The sequence below is a fragment of the Myotis myotis genome, unplaced genomic scaffold (assembly GCF_014108235.1).
Source record: "Myotis myotis isolate mMyoMyo1 unplaced genomic scaffold, mMyoMyo1.p scaffold_m19_p_4, whole genome shotgun sequence".
NCBI lineage: Eukaryota > Metazoa > Chordata > Mammalia > Chiroptera > Vespertilionidae > Myotis > Myotis myotis.
This window is the reverse complement of record NW_023416346.1, coordinates 9789787-9812999: the sequence shown is the minus strand read 5'-3', so window position 1 is coordinate 9812999 and position 23213 is coordinate 9789787.

The following is a 23213-nucleotide window of genomic DNA, read 5'->3' as shown; positions in this document are numbered from 1 at the left end:
GACCTACAAGTATGTAGAAACAGACGTTACACAGACCCATACTTGGTGACAAAGACTCAAGGACACAGTCACATGCAGAGGAACACACTAAGAATGAGACAACAGAACAGATTTATATATTTAGAGATCCAGTGACAAAGACATGGGTATGCAGACACGTGAACAGTGACAAAAACCAGCAAAGAGATGGGGGTCAGACAAAGTAACAGAGATATAAGGACAGGCAAGTGGATTCCAGGTATAATGGGGACACTGTGGCAGGGACACAGGAATTCAGAGACAGAGCTCCTAGAAAAAGTAGAAATGGGCATGTGGATCCACAAATACAGTCATTTGGATACAAGCTAAACATAAGAACAGAAACACAGGGACACATCTGGTAGGATCAAGATAGACACATAGAAACAGATACACAGAACATAAGCAAATGGTCAGAGACACAGTGACAAGGAAATCTATCCAGAAAAGCAGGGAAGCAAAGACACAGAATCTAGATATACCTGAGCACACCCAGAAATAGAGACACACAAACAGGCAACCAAAGCTACAAATGAAAATGAAAGGATGGGAACTGTGAATCAGACACAGGAACACAGAGATAGTGGCTCTAAAATAAAAAGATGTGGATCCCAATACCAGACACAAACAGAGATGGGGACACAGAGGTGGTGAGTCAGTTGAAAACAAAGCCAGGGACAGAGCCAGACAGAAAAAGAAACAGATGCAGAGAGACACCCTGACAAAGAGACTCATAGGAACAAGAACACAGTAATGGGGACCCAGAGAAAAATATCAAGGGCTAAAAAGGAGAAAGAGTTATTGAGTAACAGAACAACTTGAGACACAGCCACAGCAACTAAAGAAACAATAATACAAAGACACTGTCAAAATCTGGGAAAACTAAATGGAGAAGTGAGATAAATACCAAATCACAGACATGGGGAGCAAAGTCCCAGAGACAGACTCAAGAACTCACCAACAAAGGGCACATGGAAGAAGGCATATGTGGGTTCATGAGCACAGACACAAATACAGATGCTCAGAAAAAGATACCCATACACAGGAATACAGAGACTTTGGGATACACTTAAACTGGATCACCAAGGTTCAGGGATATGCAAAAACTTGGGGAAGTATAGAGATAGGAACACCCAGACACAGGATGCACAGACATTAGATCACATGCAAAGACACAGGAACATGCAAAGATTCAAGGACTTGTAAAGTATCAGGAAGACACAAAAACTCAGTGATGCACAAAAAGGGATGCACAAACACTTGAACACAGAGGCTCATTGCATGCCCAGACAATGAGACACAAAGATCCATGGGCACACCGAGACAGGGAGACACAGACAGTAGATTGCAGAGGCTCAGAATGTGCAAACACTCAAGTACATTAAAGGACAAGATGCATAAGGCACTAAAACACAGAGATAAGGGGCACACAGAGATGAGGACATAGAAGCAGGGTAATATAAACAGAGACTGAGGGACACCCAGAGATGGGGATACACAGACACTGAAACACATAGACTAATAGGATGTACAACACAGGAATTCATAAAGAATGGGACACAAACTCACAGACTTATGGGGGCCAAGAACATGCAGATACTGGACCACAATAAACAATGGAAACCACAGACACCAGAACACAGACATTGGGACACAAAAACCTTGGGAGACTGAAATATGCAGACATTGGAACACAACCAAAAACTTGCTGGTGCAGATATTAAGATACACACAGCCATTCGGAAACAGGCAGACACTAACATCCACAGAGACACTGACACATACCAACATTTAACACACATGGACACTAGACCAGATATCAGAACATACAGGGATGCTGGTGGACAGAGACAATGGGACCATATATTGCTACACAGGTACACACAGACACTGGGATACACAGGCAGAAGGACACATAGAACCTAGAACAGACACACACACACACACACTGGGATACACACCACTGGGACACAGGAAACTGGGGTAGAGAGGCTAAAGCACACAAAAACGAAGCTTAGAAACATACAGTAATATGCTGACACTGGGAAACGAACAATAGATACAGACACTGAGGCACACAGACACTGGGCTACAGATACTGAGGTACATGGAAACACTGAAACTAAGAGACACATGCAACATGCAAATGGCTACAGGGGTACACAAATGCTAAAACATATAGAAACTGAGGAACGCAGATAATAGGACACCCAGGCATCAAAGTACAGAGAGGCTATGATCTACAACAGCGGTCACCAACCTTTCGGACCTCACGGACCACCAGTGGTCCATGGACCACCGGTTGGCGGCCACTGATCTACATTATAGATACTGGGAAATATACAGACACTGTGACTCACAGTCTTTTCAACACATAGATACTGGTGCACAGTTGAGGTAGACACAGAAATTGGGACTTACAGTGAGGTTCAAATACACTTGGATACATAAGCATTGAGATACACAGACACTTGGGTGTATAGACATTGGGAGAAAGCCCTGAGACACATAGGCACTTGGAGGTACAGACACTGGGAGACCCAGTCACTGAAACACCCAGGCAGAGGAAAACAGGGTGCACAGACACTGATACAAACAACCACTTGGACATGCAGACATTGAGACACATAGATATTGACACATACAAATGTTGTACACAGATAATGGAACACACAAACACTCGAGTCCTCAGAAATTGGGACATACTAGTACAGACTGAAAAGCACAAACAGTGAAAAACACAGGCACTTGTAGCCAACACTTAAAACTACAGATACTGGGACACACAAACACTGGGAAATAGTTTCTGAGGCACAGAAACACTGGACTAGGGCAGTGACAATGGGTTAAAGAGGGCAGATTGTCCTGGCCAGCGTGGCACAATGATTGAGCATCCACCTATGAACCAGGGTATCATGGTTTAATTCCAGTCAAAGGCACATGCCTGGGTTGTGGGTTCGATCCCCAGTGAGGAGCGCGCAGAAGGCAGCCGATCAATGATTATCTCTCATCATTGATGTTTCTCTCTTTCCCTCTCCCTTCCTCTCTGAAATCAATAAAATATTTTGTAAAGAGGGCAGATTACAGAGATAATAAAGATCTAGAAGGGAGAAATCATGACAACTGATTTAATTGCAGGTGAGAGAGAAAATAGTCTAGCACGACTTCCATGTTTATTTCTACCGTGGACAACTAGGTGAATGATGCAGCTATTTCTTAAGATGAGGGAACATAGGAAAAGAGGTAGGCTTTGGTGGGGAGCCTACATTAGTTTAAGGTGTCTGTAGGCTTCCCAAATATCTATTCATTAATTAATCTCACCTCTTTCTCCAAATGTCTTGAGATTTCATAGATTTCTTTGTTAGGATGATTTTGGTTACAAGCAGTAGGAAATCCAACTCAATTGCCTTAATAAAAGGAAGTTGTTGGCTCAACAACTGAAAAAAAAATCAGCAGGGTAGATTTTAGCCCGGCTGGCGTGGCTCAGTGGTTGAGTGTCAACCTATACACCAGGAAGTCAAGGTTCAATTCCCAGTCAGGGCATATGCCTGGGTTGCAGGCTCGATCTCCAGTGTGGGGCATGCAGCCGATCAATGATTCTCTCTCATTGTTGATGTTTCTATCTCTCTACCCCTTTCCCTTCCTTTCTGAAATCAATAAAAAATATATTTATTTTTTAAAAATAAAAAGAAGTAGGGTAGGTTTCAGATGAATACTGAAGCAGTTTACCAAGGCAACATCCAGCTTCTTTCTATCTCTCTACTCTGCCTTCCACAGAGTCACTCTACCCTAAGCTTGGCTCCCCTAATCACAGGATGACTGCAGCAGCAATGATCACTAAACAAAAGTCCTGAGCTTCACTCTAACTTGGGTCCATACCCACTTTAGAACCAATCATTGTGTCCTGGGATATAGGGTGTGTGCTACCTGGCTTAAGCCAAATCTGGGCCCATTCTTGGATGTAAGGGTTGGGGCAGCTCCACAAGACTACATGGCAGCTCCTTATTGGATTAGGGGTGAAATGGCTGCAGGAAAGATCACCAATCACATCACTACATTAGAATAAATGGTATGGCTATCATAAACACTATAAACCAGGTCAAAGGAATAAGGACCCAGTAGTAATTGTACCAGAAGACCTATGCAGGATAAAGCTACTGCAATGCAAGCAAAAAGCTAGAGCTTCCTAGAAGCCATGACACAAAATGACAACAGTGGTGAGCTCTGAAGGTGATCATCATGTAGCTGTTTCTTTGTAGTAGCAAACGACTGCTGTCATAACATTCAATCCACTCTATCCTTTATGTAAGTTGGGTAGAATCAACAATTTGGCAATGCTGCTATTAACAGAGGATAAAAGTGAGACCAATAGAGTGTGCATGATTTACTCTGAAGGACAAAGCAAGTCAATGGCAGAGCCAGGACCAAAACTCCCAATGTGTCTTAGCTGTAAGGAATAGAAATAAACTCTGGCTGATCTGAGTAGAAAGGAATTTGTTAAACAGGTATTAAATAGCTTACAGAGTCTGAGAGAGCTGGAAAACCAGATACAGAGACAACATAGCCAGGAATACCACCTCAGAATTTTCCCAGGGGAGACACTTCTCATGACACCAAAGAAACTGGATACCACCGTTTGCACTTCCCACCCAACTGACCCGTCCACTGCCTCTGGAAACAAGATGTAGCTACTGAGATGGCACTAACCCATCACCAGAATAGATTCCATGCAGCTCCTTAAGCATTAACTCCTGATTACAAGTCTAGGATAAGCCTATCCAATTGGTGGAGCCTAGCTATGTGTCCAAGACCTAGTTGCAAAGGAGGCTAGGCAAGTGAGTAGGTGGCTTTTACAGCTTCCATGGTGGCAGGTGGGTTCTGCTCATAAGGCAGGGAACAGGAAAGGAAGTGGTAACCAAAAATAGTGGTAAATACCCATTATGCCTGGCTTACTGCCACCCTACCCAGGGCTTCTACAATGGAGCCCCTTATTCTGCAACTAATTGCTCAATAAGTATTTCCCAAGAATGGTAAGCTAGCAGCACTAGAAAGAAAGCGTAGTGGGTGGGAGAGCGATTTCTTCCCTGCCCTCCTTCCAGGCTGGTTGTAGTGCTTCCCAAACACAAGAGCCCTTTGGAAAACAGCACCAAAAACCCTAGAACAAGGTTTAAGGATGAGAGGGCTTTGAGAGGAAGTGAAGCTTGGTCTGTACCTTCAAAGATGGGTAAACTTCAGAGGGAAAGACCAGGAAGAGAATATTGCATTTAGTCTCTACCCTTAACTCAGCTTTCTTATCTGGCTCTTACCTGGTCACTGGCTGTCTGAGTACCTAGTCACATTGGAGCCAGAAAACCCTTGAGATGTCTAGAGGGTAGTTGAACATCACCAGTGTCTCCGGGGTCCCAGACTAGAACTCGAGGGCCACTCTGAGGTCAGCAGCAGACAGACACCTAGTACAAATGGCTGGACAGTGCAGACTGATTGAGGTCTTGCAAGGGTCTCCTCCACGGTTCCCCACTTGAGGGGTGATCACACACGCCATTTCCTTCTCCCATGTTCTATGACCTCAAGTCGGTCAGTTCCTCCCTCTAAGTTTCAGTCTCCGCTCTGTACATTGGATGGAATTAATCCTATTTTGCAGGGCTATGTGATTAAAAAAATAAGTATCTCTGTATGTGTGTGTGTGTATTTACATGTATATTACACACACTTTTAGTGCCCAGCTCAAGGCTTGACACATACATGGTACCCGATGTTATTATTTTTCCCCACAGAAAGTCAAATGGAGAAATAACTTTTAAGATTACCCTCTCCACACTTCAAAGGAATAAAATTATAGGACAATATCTCCAATGAACATAGAGATGCAAAAATTGTCAACAAAATATTAGCAAACTGAATTCAGCAAATACATTAAAAATATCATGCACCAGACCAAGTGGGATTTATTCCTAGGATATAATATATATAAATCAATGAACATGATATATTTCATAAGCAAAATAAAAGATAAAAATAATATGATCATAGCAATAGATTCAGAAAAACATTTAACAAAATTCCCCTATTTATGATAAAAACTCTGAGCAATATAAATAAATGGGACTACATCAAACTAAAGAGTTTTTGCACAGCAAAGGAAACCATCAAAAAATGAAAAGATGACCTACTGATTGGGAGAATACTCACCATGATACATTTGATAAGGGGTTAATACCCAACTTTTATAAAGAACTCTGACTACTCAACACCAGAAAAACAAACAACCCAATTAAAAAGTGGGAAAAAGACCTGAATAGACCCTTCTCCCAAGCGAACATAGAAATGGCCAATAGACATACGAAAGATGCTCAACTTAAATAATCATAAGAGAAATACAAATTAAAACCACAATGAGATATCACCTCACTGCTGTCAGAATGGCTATCATCAATAAATCCTCAAACAACAACTGTTGGCAAGGATGTGGAGAAAAGGGAAGCCTCGTGCACTGTTGGTGGGAATGCAGATTTGGTGCAGCCACTAGGGAAAACAATGTGGAGCATCCTCAAAAAATTAAAAATTAGATTGCTTTATGCCCCAACAATTCCACTTCTAGATATATATGAGTGGGTAAAGAAGAGATGGTACATATATACAATGAAATATTACTGGGCCATAAAAATGATTGAAAACTTACCATTTCCAACAGCATGGATGGACCTAGACCCTAGGTCCTAGAGCAGTGATGGCAAACCTATGACACGCGTGTCAAAGGTGGCACGCGAACTCATTTTTTTCCATATATTTTATTGATTTTTTACAGAGAGGAAGGGAGAGGGATAGAGAGCTAGAAACATCGATGAGAGAGAAACATCGATCAGCTGCCTCCTGCACACCCCCTACTCAGTATGTGCCTGCAACCAAGGTACATGCCCTTGACCGGAATCGAACCTGGGACCCTTGAGTCTGCAGGCCGACGCTCTATCCACTGAGCCAAACCGGTTAGGGCGCAAACTCATTTTTCGGGTTGATTTTTCTTTGTTAAATGGCATTTAAATATATAAAATAAGTATCAAAAATATAAGTCTTTGTTTTACTATGGTTGCAAATATCAAAAAATGTCTATATGTGACACGGCACCAGAGTTAAGTTAGGGTTTTTCAAAATGCTGACATGCCGAGCTCAAAAGGTTCGCCATCACTGGCCTAGAGGGTATTATACTAAATGAAAAAAGCCAGCCAGGTGCCCTAACTGGTTTGGCTCAGTAGATAGAGCGTTGGCCTGCACACTCAAGGGTCCCAGGTTCGATTCCAGTCAAGGGCATGTGCCTTGGTTGTGGGCACATACCCAGTGGGGAGTGTGCAAGAGGCAGCTGATCGATGTTTCTCTCTTATCAATGGTTCTAACTCTCTATCCCTATCCCTTCCTCTCTGTAAAAAATCAATTAAAAAATATATTTTTTAAAGTCAGTCAGGGAAACACAAGTACCATATGCTTACACTTATATGTGGAATCTACAGAACAAAACAAAATAAATGAGCAAACAAAACAGAAACAGACTCGTAGATAGAGAACAGACTGATTGATGGTAGCCAGAGGGGAAGATGTTTGGGGGGCCAGGTGAAAAAATGAAGGGATTAAGCAGTATGAATTGGTAATTATAAAATAGTCAGGGGATGTAAGTATAGCATAGGGAATACCATCAATAATATTGTAATAACTAAGCATGTTGCCAGTTGGGTACTGGGAACATCAGGGGGTGTTGCTTTGGAGAGTATATAATTGTTTAAGCAGTATACTGTACACTTGAAACTAATACAAGTTAATATTGAATGTAACCTGTAATTTAAAAATAATATTTTAAAAAAAAAGCTGCCCACGTCAATGTGGCTTAGTAGTTGAGCATCGACCCTTGAATCAAGAAGTCTCTGGTTCGATTCCGGGTCAGGGCATATGCCCAGGTTACAGGCTGGATCCCCAGTAGGGGGCGTGCAGGAGGCAGCCAATTAAAGTTTCTCTGTCATTGATGTTTCTCTTTCTTAGTTTTTTATCTTTATTGTTGAAAGTATTACATATGTCCCCTTTCTCTCATTGATGTGTCTATCTCGCTATCCCACTCCCTTCCTCTCTCTCTAAAATGAATAAAAATATAGTTTAAAAAGAAAAAAGAACAGTTTTCATCTTAAGTATTTACTTGTGTATCTGTATTGTTCTCTATTTGTGGCATTTAGCTCCTATACCTATATTCATTTGTCCACTCCAGTTGATTGAGGAATGGACAGAAAGTTCTTTTGAATGTAATCAATGTCAATATGGATTATCAAGAAAGGATCATCTAAGGCTGTTAAATCAAGCCTGAAATTGTGCCTCTTGGACTGGATCTTTTTTGCTTGTTTCCCACCCTTCTTATATCTGCTCACTGGATAATGAAGACAGGTTTGAGGTTTGAAATGCTAAAAAATGCTGAATATATCCCATTTCTACGGGAAATTAGAGTTAAGGGCCAAATAGACTAGCTTGAGAAATTAAAACTATCCTCAATGGCATAAAGTTGTTTAACATTAACATGTCTCAATATAACAAGATTCTCCTGGTTAATCAAATATTTTTTTAAATATATTTTATTGATTTTTTTACAGAGAGGAAGGGAGAGGGATAGAGAGTTAGAAACATCGATGAGAGAGAAACATCGATCAGCTGCCTCCTGCACACCTCCTACTGGGGATGTGCCCGCAACCAAAGTACATGCCCTTGACCGGAACCAAACTTGGGACCCTTCAGTCCACAGGCTGACACTCTATCCACTGAGCCAAATTGGTTAGGGCTTAATCAAATATTGATGATACACTCACTCTCTTTTTCCAGATAAACAAAATGCTCACATGTATCTCATGTTCAGGACTTCACTTACTATTCCACAGACAGTTGCTTGCAACAGTAAGCAACATTTGCATAGCAAGAATACCCCAAGGGATAAAGTTGAATTCAATTGAATCTGAAGAACAACAAAACTTTCTATAATTTTTCACTTAGTTTGATTTACAGGCTGGCTTTTTTATCATTCTCATACCAACCGTACATGGGAATGCAAATTAAGGTAGAACTTATAAAATAGAGAATCTAATAAATTCAGAGAAACACTAAATTCCCAATTCAGCATTTTTCTCACTATAACTGTTATTATATTTTCCCAACATTTTTGTGCTCTCTTTGAGCATCAGCATCATTCCTTGACTCAACTTTAGTAACCTATCCTTGTCAGGCACTCTGCTAGGCGCTGCAGTTGCAGAGGTTGATTGGACCCACTGCCTACCCAAGACAACTGAACATGACAAATATCATTCCCAGGACCAGTGAGCTCTTCAAAGGGCCCTGAGAGCGTTTGAGACCTGAAAATAAGTGTGTTGGTTCTAATATATAAAAAGGAAAAATGCAGCCCTAGCCGGTTTGGCTCAGTGGATAGAACGCTGAATGTCGGCCTGCGGACTAAAAGGTCCCAGGTTTGATTCCAGTCAAGGGCACAGGCCCAGGTTGTAGACTCGATCCCCAGTAGGGGATGGGCAGGAGGCAGCCGATCAATGATTCTCTCATTGTTGATGTTTCTATCTCCCTTTCTCCCTCTCCCTTCCTCTCTGAAATCAATAAAAATATTTTTTTTAAAAAAAGAAAAGTGCAGAGAGAACCAAGATGGCGGCATAGGTTAACGCCGGAGTTTGCTGCTTTGAACAACTACTTCAAAAGTGAAACCAAAAAACGGAAGGGACAGCACCCAGAACCACAGGAACGCCGGCTGAGTGGAAGTCCTACAACTAGGAGGAAAGAGAAACGCATACGGACACTCAGAGGAGGCGCAGTGCTGAAGTCAAGTTCTGAGGTGCGGAGTGCGCGGAGCGGGCTGGCGGCGGAGGGCGCGGTTGGCGTTTTCAATCGGGAGGGAGTCGCAGACTCTGAGCTCCAGATCCGGGCGAGTCTTTAGGGACCCAGACTCAAACGGGAGAAACGGGACTGTCTGGCATCGGTCAGAGCGAGTGCAGCTTTCTCTCTGAGCTTTGCAGCGGGTGCTGGGACTCAGAGAGGCAGAGCCCCTGGGGACAGGACTGAGAGCCGCCATAACTGCTCTCTCCGGCCCACCCTGTTGATCCTGTGCGACCCGCCCAGCCCAAGCCCTGCACACAGGCATTTGCCGGATAGCCTCAGGCAAACGCCAGATTAGCACCTCCCTAGAGGACAGAAGTTCTCTCACTGCTGACACAGCTGATTCTCATAGCCACTTGGCCTGGAGGTCAAACCCTCCCTGGAATTAGCTACAACAATCAAGATTTAACTATAAGACTGAGAACAAAGACCACTAGGGGGTGCACCAAGGAAGCATAACAAAATGCGGAGACAAAGAAACAGGACAAAATTGTCAATGGAAGATATAGAGTTCAGAACCACACTTTTAAGGTCTCTCAAGAACTGTTTAGAAGCCGCCGATAAACTTAATGAGATCTACAAGAAAACTAATGAGACCCTCGATCTTATATTGGGGAACCAACTAGAAATTAAGCATACACGGACTGAAATAACAAATATTATACAGACTCCCGACAGCAGACCAGAGGAGCGCAAGAATCAAGTCAATGATTTGAAATGCGAGGAAGCAAAAAACACCCAACCGGAAAAGCAAAATGAAAAAAGAATCCAAAAATGCGAGGATAGTGTAAGGAGCCTCTCGGACAGTTTCAAGCGTACCAACATCAGAATTATAGGGGTGCCAGAAGATGAGAGAGAGCAAGATATTGAAAACCTATTTGAAGAAATAATGACAGAAAACTTCCCCCACCTGGTGAAAGAAATGGACTTACAGGTCCAAGAAGCGCGGAGAACCCCAAACAAAAGGAATCCAAAGAGGACCACACCAAGACACATCATAATTAAAATGCCAAGAGCAAAAAATAAAGAGAGAATCTTAAAAACAGCAAGAGAAAGAAACTCAGTTACCTACAAGGGAATACCCATACGACTGTCAGCTGATTTCTCAACAGAAACTTTGCAGGCCAGAAGGGAGTGGCAAGAAATATTCAAAGTGATGAATACCAAGAACCTACAACCAAGATTACTTTATCCAGCAAAGCTATCATTCAGAATTGAAGGTCAGATAAAGAGCTTCACAGATAAGGAAAAGCTAAAGGAGTTCATCACCACCAAACCAGGATTATATGAAATGCTGAAAGGTATCCTTTAAGAAGAGGAAGAGGAAGAAAAAAGTAAAGATACAAATTATGAACAACAAATATGCATCTATCAACAAGTGAATCTAAGAATCAAGTGAATAAATAATCTGATGAACAGAAGGAACTGTTGATTATAATAGAATCAGGGACATAGAAAGGGAATGGACTGACTATTCCTGGGGGGGAAAGGGGTGTGGGAGATTCGGGAAGAGACTGGACAAAAATTGTGCACCTATGGATGAGGACAGTGGGTGGGGAGTGAGGGCGGAGGGTGGGGCGGGAACTGGGAGGAGGGGAGTTATGGGGGGAAAAAAAGAGGAACAAATGTAATAATCTGAACAATAAAGATTTAATTAAAAAAAAAAAAAAAAAAAAAAAAAAAAAAAAGAAAAGTGCAAAATTGAAAATAGTTCATGTGAACTCGAATGTCTACAAAATACAGTATTTGGTCAATTTTATTAACTATTTAATTCAGAATTCATAAAATTTGGAGTATCCATTACATTTGAAAACAACTTTTAGATTAGACTTTCTCACATCACAAAAGTTCCCAAGTCAGCAGAATTTATTGCTGGGAAATCTAACCCAATTATAAATTGAATGAGTTACTTATAGACAAATGTTTTCAAAAAGCAAAACTATATCAATCCTTTCAAAACGTGTTACAGAAGGAACATATATTTAATTAGAGGCCCAATGCACAAAATTTGTGTAAGAGTTGGCCTTCTTCCCCCGCTGCAGGCACTGGCTTCCCTCCGGCCACCAGCAAACACCCAGGACTTGGGCTTCCCTCACAGCCCCAGCTTCATCTGGAAGGTCGTCCGGAAGGACATCTGGAAGGATGTCCGTTCTAATTAGCATATTATATTATGCTTTTATTATTATAGAGGAGAGATGTGGAGGCATTTTAGTTTGTTTGAAAAGTTATGCAGTGAAGTCTCCAAAAGTAAGAGAGCACAAAGCCCTCTGTAGAGATCTTAGGGCCTGGCACTAACCTTCAAAAGAATCACGGGCCTCAGGCAAGCATGATGGCCTTTTATCTTTTTTCTTACATCCCATTTAAAAGGATCTTGGAAAACTCTATCGCCTTGTATATTTTTCAGTTGACATCTGAAATGTTTTCATCATACTTAACAACTTTCAAAGGCTGTCATTTTCAGCTCACTGTACACATTTCAATTCAACTGTCGCATCATTCTTTTAAATCTATCCAATGGATTCTAAATACCATAGCCATGTGACTATCAGAAATTTTATAGCATTTCTCCTTCAACTGGATTTACATTCCACTTCCCTCACAGAATTTTATCTTCCTAAAATATTTTTATGTTTTAACATTATTTCTTGATCACCCTGTCACCACATATCTCAGCAGCAACAATGACAACAATTACTATAACATTTTTTATCTTCTGGGACTATAAGTCTCAAAGTATTAAATTTTTCCTTCAAGACTGAGTTGTTATTTCTGTGGACACAGACAATGGGGTGGTGAGGGCCTGGGGCAGGGGAGAACAGGAGGTTAAAAGAAGGACATATGAAATACTTTCAACAATAAAGAGTCTTTTAAAAAGGCTGAGTTGTTACTGTGATGATAATTGTTAGTATATAATTGATTTAAAAATAACATAAATTACCATTTAAAATAGCATAAAAGGTAAAAATAATTTGGACATGCATCCCTTAATGAGATAAATGGAGCTTTTTAAAAATTAGTTCATGTATCCACGGATCAATATAATTTACTGCTAGAATGAAACAGCATTAAGCAACTCTCCTATTCCTGTTTTTAATTTATACAGATTTAAGCACTGATATGTAAGTAAGTAGACGGAAATGGAAGAGGCTGTGTTATAACAATGTCACTCAATTCTTTGAACTCCTTATAATTATATGCTAAAAATTACATACTGATCCACCATCAAAATCATTTAGAATGATTTACCAACTGCCAAATCCATTAGGTTCTTCTTTTCCATTTTGTTGAAAGTAAAGAATTGGAAAACATCTGGTTCACAAAAAGATGTATTTCTTAGTAGTACAGTAACTCAGTTTCTCAACACTAAAACAAGTATTTGGAATTCCCCCTTTATTGGATACCCAGAAGCTTTTTGACACTCCAGGGATAGGGCCCTAGGGTAAGAGTTTGGATGTGTGTGAGATCTGCCTTTCTTTGTAAAGAGAGAGAAAGAGGATTGTTAAAGGAGAGGGAATGAAGAAGAACTGGTACTCAGGAAGATCAGTGCTAGAAAACAGGAAATATTGAAGTTGAGGATCTGAAAATTAATTCTCTTAAAACTATGTGCTTCTATGAGCCCCTTATAAGGCCTTTGTGTGACACCAGGAGTAATTTTATCCATTTAATGGCTGTTGGCCTAATAGCCTCAATGTAATTCCCAGATGATCAATACACTGTTAAAGAAAATGCATTTGGCTTTCCAAAGCAATCTCTCAAATAGTTGCTTTACCACTGCTCAGGGAGCTGCAGATGGCCGGAAGGATTGTGATTGCCTGTGGTAGATAAAGACGCTGTGGCCTAGCCCGGCCAGTATGGTTCAGTGGTTGAGTGTTGACCCATGAACCAGGAGGTCACGATTCGATTCCCAGTCAGAGCACATGCCTGGGTTGCAAGCTCAATCCCCAGTAGGGGGAGTGCAGGAGGCAGCCAATCAATAGTTCTCTCTCATCATTGATGTTTCTATCTCTCTCTTTCTCTCCCTTCCTCTCTGAAATCAATAAAAATATGTTTTAAAAAGAACCTGTGGTCCAGAGAAAAGGAAGCCTTATTTGTACAAGAGGCACAGCCAATGATTCTAGTTCCCTATCGCCAGCATCAGAGCTGAGCCACTCCACATTGCCTCTCAAGCTCATGTCCTAATCAGTTGGGCATCAGTAACTACTTATTAAAGGCTTATTGGGTGCCCAACATTATGCCCCGCAGCCCCATCTCTGTCTTTTTATTCCCCGCTAACCCTTTTACTCTGGGTGACTAACTCATTCTAAGTTAATTTGCTGACATTTATTGAGCATTCATTGCCAGTCAATAGTGCTTATAAAATCTCATTAGCAAAATCTCTTAGCAAATCTCATTTAATCCTCATAAAATCACAATGGAGTAGGCACTACTTTTACAGTGTTTTAAAGGTCAGTCCTTATCAATGGGGCTGCCTTGGGTGAGATAATATTTTATTGTTTTCACCACCATAAAACAGAAATGACAAGATATCAGGAGACCAAGGCTGGGTAGTGGTTTTCAGTCACGTCTCTTCTCTATTTTGGCAATTCCAGGTATTACCTTTATTCAAGCCCTTTGCCTGGAGATAGTCTCAGGCCCCAGACCTGGATTAGATACAGAGAACACAATTTCATATTCAACCTGTGTCTGAACCCCAGCTGACCCAAGGGGGAGATGTTCAGGGCGGCCACATAGGGCTGTGAAATTGGTGCACAGCACGGGGCGGGGGCGGGGGCGGGGGTGTGCGGGGGGAGGGGAGATAAGAGATCAACCAAAGGACTTTTTTGCATGCATATAAGCATAACCAATGGACACAGACAGTAAGGGGATGAGGGCCTGTGCTGGGGGGTGGGAGCAGGCTGGGAAAGGTCAATGGGGGGAAAAGGAGACTCATGTAATACTTTCAACAATAAAGAATTTAAATGAAAAAAGAAAGAAATTGGTGCACAGCACAAAGTTGCCGAGTCAAAAGAGCAAGTGGGGGCTATAATCCAGGACATGCTCACTTGTCAAGTCCCAACTACAGGACTGCAGCCACCCAGTAACTGCTTGAATGGATCACCGCTCTCTCATGTACACAGGGCATCCTATAGATCTGCCATATGTCTGGACATGTTCTCTCTGTTGATTCACTTAGTCACAATAATATAAATAGTGTGTAGTGATTTTCAGTTTTAGAATCAATCTATATGCAAAGCCTGGAAGACTTAGTCATGCTTTTGAATCAGAAGAGACATGTCTTCAACATTGAAAATGTAACAACAGCCTGGCCAGCATGGCTCAGTGGTTGAGTGTTGACCTGTGAACCATGAGGTCATGGTTCGATTCCCAGTCAGAGCACATGCCTGGGTTGCGGGCTTGATCCTCAGTGGGAGTCGTGCAGGAGGCAGCCGACCCATGATTCCCTCTCATCATTGAGTTTCTATGTCTCTCTCCCTCTCCCTTTCTCTCTCTAAAACTCAATTTTTTAAAATGTAACAAGAAAAGAATGACTGCCGGTAGGTGGGAGGTAGAAGAAAAAATAAATTGCGTAGTTAGGGTGGAGATATTAAGTACAGGTAATGGAACAAACATAATCGAATTAGGCTTTTAACTCAAGAAGTTAGAAAACAGAGCCAAAAAATAAATGAGGAAGCAGAACAGACTGGTGAAAACCATAGCATAAATTACTTACTTGAAAAATGAAGAAATAGAGCTATAGAATCCATTGTTACAAAGGTAACCAGAAGAAAAATGAAAAATAATAGTATAACCAGGCTACCGCCACTCCTCTGTGCAGCCTGGGCCCCAGGGCACATCTCTCCACTGGCTCTTTGACACCCTCCTCCCCTCCCCAAAGTCTCTCCAGCCTCCTGGGGAGGGGGTGAGCCCAAACAATGCAGACAGGGCCCCTCTCCCTGTTTTGCTCTAATTCTCTATCATCCATCTTAGATTCTGACTCTAAATCTTTTTATCACTCTTTATATCTCTGTCACTCTTTCCATTTCTCTCTGTCCTTCTGTAACTGGCTCTGCTTCCCTGGCTCCTTCCCCATACATTTCAAACCTGCACAAGTCTATCGTATTAGTAAAAAGAAAATACTTCTCCCTGGACTATGCATACCACACCAGCATTTTCCCCTCCTCCAACCTCAACCCACAGCACAGCCAAGCTTTTCACAAGAGGAATGTACACTCTGGGGACTGGCCTGCTCATCTCATCTCCCCTTCGACCCTCACCCCCACTGCAAGCAGGCTCACCCTGGTCCCTTGCTCAGTCTACTCTAGGACCGGTAAGAAGGGCTCCTTGCTCTCATCTCCAGAATCCTGTCTTCCTGAATGACCCTCTCCTCCTACCCCTTCTCCCTAACTCTCTCCTCTCCCCACCCTTTTTTTGTTTTGTTTTGTTAATCCTCACCCTAGGATTTTTTTTCCCATTGATTTTTAGAGAGAATGGAAAGGAGGGGGAGAGACACAGAGAGAGAAACATCGATGTGAGAGAGACACATCGATTGATTGCCTCCTGCACACACCCTGGTGCCTCCCACACATGCCTCGACCTGGATGGGGGATCAAGCCTGCAACCAAGGTACGTGCCCTTGACCAGAAATGAACATGGAACCCTTCAATCCTCAGGCCAACGCTCTAACAACTGAACCAAACCAGCTATCCCTTCTTTCCCTTCTACCCACTCCACCTTGCTCTGTCTCCCCAGCCCCTCTCATCTGCACAGCCCTGTTGCTAAAGTTCCTCAGGGCCAGGCCGGAGCCCCCTTTTCTTCTTTGTTTTCCTTACTCTGCACAATTCCCCAGGGTAATCTCATTTGCCCTTGTGGTCTCAACCACCAGTCCCAGCCAGATTCTTACTCTTCCTGAATCTGAGGAAGCTAAACCCCAGTCCTCCCCTGAAATGTGCACAATGGGACATTCTCCTCACAATTTGAGGGGATCATGACCTCCTGGATGTCTGTCTGTCCATAGCCACAGAACCACTTTGCCAGCTACTTCCTCAAAACCCTGTGTCCCTCCGGTTGCTGAAACACCCCTCATTTCTGCCCTTCTCCCTCTTCTCTGGCCGCTCCTTCTCATACTCAGAGCTGGCACACTCCTCTGCCTCTCTTTCACTCTTGCCCACCTGAATCTTCAGGGCCCTGACCTCTCCCTCTCCAAACACCCTCTGAGAGAGGTATTGCCATCTATGCTCCTGTCTTGGTAGAGGAGGAGTCCTTGGGGTGGGTCTTGGGAGATGAGCAGGAAATTCCTGTGGCAGCTGTAAGACTCCAGGGTATAGGCAGATGACTTTGCTGGGAAGAAGGCCTAGTTGCTGCCTCCTGGGCTTCAGACATTGGACATTAAATACATGTTCTGCACTTAACGATTTTATAGTCTTCATCCTGTACTGACTTTATCAGGATGCCCTAAATGTGCCATTTTAGCTTTTTTTTCTTTTATATATATATATATAGGATGTGTGACTTTATTTTTTTTATTGTCTAAAGTTTTACATATGTCTCCTTCCCCCCCCCTTAACCCACCACACCCCCAGCCATTCCCACCCCAGGCAAGCCCCCACCACCCCAGTGTCTGTGTCCATTGGTTATGCTAATATGCTTGCATACAAGTCCTTTGGTTGCTCTCTAACCTCCCCTCCCCTGCCATTTGTCTCTGGATCTATTCTTGTTCATTAAATTATGTTGATCATTATATCCCACATATGAGTGAGATCATGTGATATTTATCTTTCTCCAACTGGCTTTCAGCAGTCACTGCTATTTTTCCACAACAGTCATTGGCTCATAAATCATCTGAATGGTGTCAGCGGAAAGCCTCAGAAGTTTAAATTCAGGATTGACTCCAAAGAACTGACACGTAGCCTTATTCAAATTCATAAGAGTTTTAATAGGAGAAACTTACATACACAGGCAAAGCAGCTGCACTCCCAGTGGTGGCCAGCCAGGAATTACCCACACCCCTCCCAGGATGGGGTCCCTTTTTTACAGGGGTAATAGTAAAACCATATGGTGGGTAGTCACGTAGACCACCAGAAAGAACAATGCATTCCTAAGTTAACAGATTCAGGCAGTTATCATACTCTATACATTCATTAACGTCCTTCCTAGGGGTATGACGTTTATCTTGAGGCGGCTGTGTGGGTAGTCAGCCAAGCCTGAGGCTACAGAGAGTCAAACAGTCACAGGAAGGTTAAACAGAGAGTCCAACATTTCCCAGACGCCTTTCCTGATGAAGCCATGTTGCGTTTCTGAGTTTCCCTACAAATGGTAACAGTTACTAAAAATCCTACCTCCACAGATACAGACAAATCCACAGATTGTCCAGGAAATTTCTTGTGCAGGTTTGGCTGAGGAAAGACCAAAAAGGATGACACCATGAACGGGAATGTTTCCACAGCAACAGGATCATGTACTGGGCAAGAGTTAAACAGAATGAGATAGATCTACACGTACCGACAAGATTAGAACTCAAGTCTATTGCTGACTGAAGCTGCAGATAGATATGTAAAGTGGGATTCCTGTAATGAGAAGGGACTGAGGATGGAGCATATAGAAAAGGGAAGAATTGCATTGTGGAAGGGACTGAGCAGAGGAAAACCTATAGAGAACACTAAGAGTGGGCAGGACAGAGAGACCCAGGTGCGGGTAGGACTTCTTAGATCAGCCTATTGGGAAAAGAAGGTCTTGATGTGGGTGGGACTCAGCAGGTCACAGGTCTATAGAGGAGAATGTCCCTAATGAAGGTGGAACTGAGTAGAGGCCTACGGATAAAATGATGGCCCCCTCTGCCTGACTTGAGGCTTGCTTACAGAGAAGATAAGAGCCCTATGTTAGGAAAAACTAGTGAGAGAAGTATTGTTGAGAAGATCACTAGTATAGACAATGCTGAATATAAAACTACCTGTATAGACTAGAAGGACTCCCACCTGTATATTGGGAAGGACCCTGACCTGGACGTACTAGTAGAGGATTCTGGGCTGGCTTCCTAGAATGGAAAGGATCCTAATGTGGGTCAAGGTAACCATAGTTATTCCTATTCTGCCTGTAGGGGAGAAACAGATCTGGACCAGAGCATGGCTGACCAGACGCTTGAGAGTAATGAGGAAGACTCTGGGTTCTGGGTAAGGGTTTCTGCTTAAATAAGTGGGGGAATGGCAGGTGGTGTGGCCCAGGATGCGCCAAGCAACATCAGGTTGGAGGTTGTCCTCACATGTACTGAGTAGATTAAGGGTCTTGGTGTTTGACAGGCATGAATGAGTCTCTGAGTGTGACTTGAATAGGTATAGAAATGAGCAGAGCAGAAGCGGGGGGCTCCTGATATGAGAAAGGACTGTCCTGATGCATGTGAAGAGCACTTCAGGGTCAGATTTGTATTGATGAGAGCCAGCTCAGGGACTGAGTGATGGGAAGGAGGGTTCTGTCCTGGGCAAGGCATTACCGAAAATGTCTACTGTCTGGAATGGAGATTTTTTTCAAAGATCTCTGTAGGTCGATGATATGGTGTAAGTCCCAATAGTAACCAAAGCCAAGAAATTAATCACAATCAGTTTTCACCCACACTGACTATAAGTCTGTGGCTTTCTCTCTCCACAGTTTACTAAAGTTGCCTTACAAAGACCTTTATTACTACCTGTAGAGCTGAACCCTTGTAAGCCAATGCTTCTCAAACTCCCAGGTAAAGAACTCTTTGTGGCAGGATTTAGTAAATATTACATAATATTTTCCAAGATTATAAGCATTTTATGCAAGCTGTGTTTTCATAAATGATTGAATGCTATTTATATGGGTAATCATATTACTATGGTACTAAATCTCTGGTGTGTGAAACAATTCTGTGCCTGTGTCATCCAACCTGGTGGAAAGTGAGGAACCACATCTGGCCCAGCCCTATTCACATGCAGCTCAAAGACATTTAAAACAGCATAGCAATGATCACAATGCAGCAAATTTAACTTTCTGTGTAAATGAGGTTGCTATCAACATAGCCACATGATCAGTTTCCATAGAAATACAGGATGTCAGAGTTGCAAAGAACCACCAGCTTGAATTCCCTGAGTTTTCAGATGAAGAGATGCGCCTGGTTCAGCTTTGCTTGCAAGCATTTACTGACATCTCCTGTGTTCTGCGTGCTGTTCAGGATATATGGGGGAACACAGATGATGCAGACAGGGTCCCTGACCTTGAGTGGCTCACAATGTTGAGGGGGAGACACATGCACAGACTATCTGAATCGAACCTCTCTATGTGGTGCATGTGTCACTCCACAAAGACCCCATGACATAGGTCAAATCCCTTTATATCAATGCAGACGCGGCTGATGGTGGTTTGGTAACTCATCTAGTAAATGGTAGAGCTTGGAATATACACTCAGGTTTGCAGTCCTCTTCCCACTCATCATGGTAACACTTCACTTGTTTTGTAGATGCTGGGAGGCAGGCGTCATTCCTAATGACACAGCCACTCCTTCCCAACATGGTTCACAGCAGGACAATCCACGCATCCATCAATGCAGGGAATCCCTGTAAAGTGCTAGGTCTGGGCACTGAGTCAGATCTAAGAAGATCTGTGTGAAAACAATGGGACTGGGGTACTGCTTTCTAACCATTTATTAATCTGTAGGACAGGCATCTTAGAAAGTGACAGATTCAGGAAAGATGGAATCTTTAACAGTATTAAGGGTTACCTTACTGTCCCTGCCCTTTGAATGGAACCTATTCCTAAGATAGTGCAGCTTCCCAGAAACTGCTGTTACCCTAGAAGGAGGAAGCGAAAGGCCTGCCTCAGATCTCTGTACCTCTCTCAGCTGGGCAATTTCATCTTCTAGGGTCCCTTGTGGGGTGGAAAATACTAAAAGACATCTAGTAATCTTTCCCTAGAAGTTGTCTCCTGGTAACAGTCTGGACAGTATTTCACAGATTTTAAGAATACAGGGGCAGCCCGACCAGCATGGCTCAGTGATTGAGCATCAACCTATGAACCAGGTCACGGTTCGATTCCTGGTCAGGGCACATGCCCAGGTTGTAGGCTCGATCTCCAGTGGGGGGTGTATAGGAGGCAGCCAATTGATGATTCTCTCTCATCATCTCTCTCTCCCTCTCCTTTACTCTCTGAAATCAATAAAAATATTTTTTTAACAAAAAAAGAATATAGGGGCAAATAGAGCCACAAGAAAAGAAGGTGGAGTCTGTGAAATAAAATACACAATATCATTATGAGAGAACTTGGTTTAATGAAGATAGCATGGGACTGAGGAATCAGACATACCTAGGACCTTGTGGCCTTGAGCAAGTAATTTAACCTCTCTGACTCTCAGTTTGCTCATTTGTAAAATGGAGCTAAGGAGTTTAAATTTGTAAGTGGGACCAAATATTAATCAAAGGCTGCATAAATGTTGATTGCCAACATTTGCTAGACTTATGCATAGTATAATAAGATTTGTTGACTGACTTTAAAAGCTTAAGGGAGAACTAGGACTTGACACTTTAATAATTTAAGTATTAATCTTTAAAAAGTAATCTTTGAATAAGCTTTTCTAAGCCCCCAAGCCACTCTGAAGGCACCAAAATAATTAGTGAACATTCATTTCTCACCCAATCCAAACAAACCCTTTCAATCTTCATCTTACTTGGTATTTCAGCATCATTTAACACTATTAGCCACTCCCTCTTACTTACAACCTTCTATTCCTTTGTTTGCAGAACAAACATCTTCAGGTTTCTCTCTGACCCTGCTACTTTTTTCTTCATACCTTTGTGGGGTAATCTTCCTTAACTTGACCATTAAATGTGGTTCCTCAAGACTCAGTTCTAGTCTTCCTCTTACACTCTCTTTTCTTAGGAATTTTATTACTACTGATGACTTCAATCACCACCTATTTCTATGTTTGTCACTGTGTCAAGAGTCCTTAAGATGATCTCCAAATTCAGTAACATTAGGAGGACTCATAGACTCAGCATATAGTCATACTTTGGGCTAAAATTTGTTACAGTAAATGGATACAAACAAAAGAAGCAAATAGAAAGGCAGATGGGACAAAGTCTGGAGGAAACCAGGCACAATCTTCCAAGATTCTTCTTCTACTGGTGTCACACAGAACATGCTTAATTCCTCTAGCAACCGGTGTGACAAGCCATGTGAAATCTTGTCTACCAGAGTGGTTCATCGTAGACTCAGCACCCAGGATTTTTTACTGGGACTAGTCATGTAGATACCTTCTCCATAGGTCCCCTCTGCCTAGCACAGTGATAGCAAACCTTTTGAGCTCGGCGTGTCAGCATTTTGAAAAACCCTAACTTAACTCTGGTGCCGTGTTACATATAGAAATTTTTTGATATTTGAAACCATAGTAAAACAAAATATTTTTGATATTTATTTTATATATTTAAATGCCATTTAACAAAGAAAAATCAACCAAAAAAATGAGTTCATAGGTTCGCGTGTCATAGGTTCGCCATCACTGGCCTAGCATGTACCAAAATTCCAGACTCCCAGGATGAAAGCAAGTGTTCAGAATAAATTACATGGTTTATTACGGACATTTTAGGCACAGTGAGCCGCTCATGTCAGTTCTGGGAATGGTAACAGCCCTCCTGAGAGCCAAGTTACAGCCAACAGCCAACCTTGCAATCAGGCACTTCAAAGGATAGCTGCCAAGCCTGCTATGTTAAATCTTCTCTGCACACTTATAAGCTGCATCTCCAGCCCTGATGCCTCCTCTGAACTCCAGACCTATATTTATAACTCCACTAAGCTTCCAGTTATTGAACATTTACTCTGCCCCTGGCACCATTATAAGCACTTTAAATATACTAAGATACTTAATCCTCATAACAACCATATGAAGTAGCATAATTATCTGCATTTTATAAGTAAGGAAATCAAGGCACAGCGAGGGTTAAGAACTGACTTCTAGATTATGGAGTTAGTAATTCAATCCCAGTCACTATGACTTCAGAACCCATTTCTTAATAACTACTCAGTATTGCCTCAACATACCCAAACGAAACTCAACTTCATTTCTCTTCCAAACTCCCTTATCTCTGACAGTCATCATCATCTATCCCACCAGGTAGGACACTTACTTGGTAACTTTCCCTCTCTCACATCAACATTCCCTACAACCAACTTATCACTAATTTATGTCTATCTTTCTTTTACACATTTCCTGAACCTATCCAGGTTTCTCAATCTTTGCCTTCACTAGGCTAATCTGAGCTCCCATCAGGTGGATCACTGCAATAGCCTCGGCATTGATCGTTAATCCTATGGAGCAT